Here is a 2,500-nt window from a genome sequence, read left to right on the forward strand (position 1 = left end):
GGTGGGACTTCGTGAGGGATCTGTTATGTCGCCCTACCTGTTCAATTTATACATGTATGGGGTAGTAAATGCAAGGGTACTGGGTCGGGGGTTGGAGATGGTTAAAGAAAATGGAGAAAAGTGGGAGATAAGTCAGTTGTTGTTTACTGATGACACTGCGCTTGTAGCAGGATCAGAGGAGGGATTGAGGAAGTTAGTGACAGAGTTTGGGAAGGTGTGCGAAAGAAGGAAGTTGAAGATAAATATGGGTAAAAGTGAGGGAGATATGATGTACAATGGAAGAAAGTGGCAGCAGACTGAAAGTGAGTATTAAGAGAGAGAGACTGGAGGAAGTGGATAGTTTTAGATACTTGGGTGAGAATGTGGCAGGAATGGAGTGTAATGAGAAATAGACATTTGGAAATGAATGCAAAGAAGAGATTCTATGAAGGAGCGATTGTGCCGACAGCACTATATGGGGCAGAAAGATAGAAAATAGAGAGGAAGAGAGGAAGAGTTTGAATGTGTTTGAAATGAGGTGTCCGAGAAGTATGGTAGGGGTTACTAGGCTGGGTAGAGTGAAGAGGTGAGGAGAAGAACAGGGGTAGAAAGGGAGTTGGGAGATAGGGTTGATGAAAGAGTATTAGGATGGTTTGGACACATGGAAAGAATGAGCGAAGAAAGATTAGTAAAAGATATGTGGAAGGCAGAGGTGGATGGAGTGAACATGATAGGTCGACCTAGGGTGAGATGGATGGATGGGATAAAAGGGGCATTGGGAAAGAAGGGAATATCTGTTGAGGAAGGACGGGAAAGGACAGAAGATAGGGGTGAATGGAGAATGGTTGTGTATGGATGATGCTGTTATGCATGAGGGAGAGTGGGTGGTGGATGGTGGGTGAGGGAGTATGTGTGAAAAATAAATTGACGCAGCCCGAAGGGATTTCTCCCCGTCCTCTCCATTTTTGCATGAGGGGGCGGAGAAAAGAGGTCGTCGATTTAATGAAGCTGCCTTGCTGTGGATGTTTTGTGTCTTGCGACTGCTTCTGACCCAGGGCAGTGGGCAAGATGCAGGGCTGACCCGTCATCCAGGTGGTGCCTCCTTTGTAAGGGGGAAAAGCCTTTCGTGTATATATATATATATATATATATATATATATATATATATGTATGCATATATATATATATATATATATATATATATGATATATATATATATATATATATATATATATTATATGTCAGTGTCCCTCATTGCAATGCCAAATACCCAAACGTCTAAAAAGGGGATTTTTATTATTGACGCTCCTTTCCACCGTAAAGTGTAGACAACTATATTCTTCCGTTTTGTTTTTGATGTTATCAAGGTGTTTTTCGCCTTCTACATCTACAAAAATGTAGATGTAGAAGGAGAAAAACACCTTGATAACATCAAAAACAAAATGGAAGAATATTCTTGTCTACACTTTACGGTGGACGTTTGGGTAGATGGAATAAAAGGCTTTATCACTACAACTGTCTATAGAAAACTCACTAACTCTGGAAGGTGCCTAAACGGTTCTAGTGAATGTCCCTTCAAATATAAGATGATCGTAATACGTGCGTATATCACAAGAGCTTTTAAAGTTTGTTCTAGTTGGCAACTTCTACACCAAGAACTTATTAGAGTCAAACAAATTTGAACTAACATTGGCTTTGCAATGAGGGATATTGATAAAGCAGTGAAAATAATATGGAGATAGCCAACACAAAGAATAAAGATTTATTATAAGAATACCATCTAATCAGCGTATAAAAAAGATGAAAAAATTGTAAGCCCGAAAACCAAGAGGACAAATTAAAATTTATAATTTATTACCGTAACCAAAGAACATCATCGCTGGTGATGAAAAACAATATGGCAGTTACCACGGATAAGCTTAAGAAAAATAATATGGTATATAAATACTCATGTAATTCAAATAAAGACGGTGTGCTTTGCAAAGAGGAGTATATAGGCCATACCACACAAACATTAACTCAGAGGCTCACACAACACATGCAAAATGGCGCGATAAAATCTCACTTGACAAAAGTCCACAATACCAACATTACACGGGACCAACTAAATAAAAGCACTTCAATTTTGGTTAAGAAGAATAACAGGAAGAAACCGAAATGTTTAGAGGCTGTTTTTATAAGAGATCATATGCCAATAATTAACATTCAACGAAAAATTGTGGTACTTTAGAACTCTTCGGAGCATCTCGTGTCACCCATAGAACATGACTCATGTAACCATTGACCTCTCCTTAATATTTTCATTTCTGTATTTATAATCTTGTAAGTAATGTATTCAATAAAATTACCAGAATATGCCTAATGTGTAGGCGAAACGTCGTGAAAGTTAGTTTTTATTTCTAAACATGGACTTGTTCGGAAATATTATATTTTCTCTCCCTGCTTCAGAGAAGAAAATACTCAGAAGAATGCTGTGATTTTTAACAGAATATATATATATATATATATATATATATATATA

The 2,500-nt window shown here is 37.6% G+C and overlaps 1 protein-coding gene across 1 annotated transcript in view; it reads right to left on the bottom strand.

Moving 5' to 3' along the window:
* LOC143026737 (uncharacterized) overlaps positions 1-2,500 on the bottom strand; it is a 33,066-nt gene that overhangs the window by 9,164 nt on the left and 21,402 nt on the right. The window lies entirely within an intron of this gene.

The sequence above is a fragment of the Oratosquilla oratoria genome, chromosome 7 (assembly GCF_046742065.1).
Source record: "Oratosquilla oratoria isolate Oo_2021 chromosome 7, ASM4674206v1, whole genome shotgun sequence".
NCBI lineage: Eukaryota > Metazoa > Arthropoda > Malacostraca > Stomatopoda > Squillidae > Oratosquilla > Oratosquilla oratoria.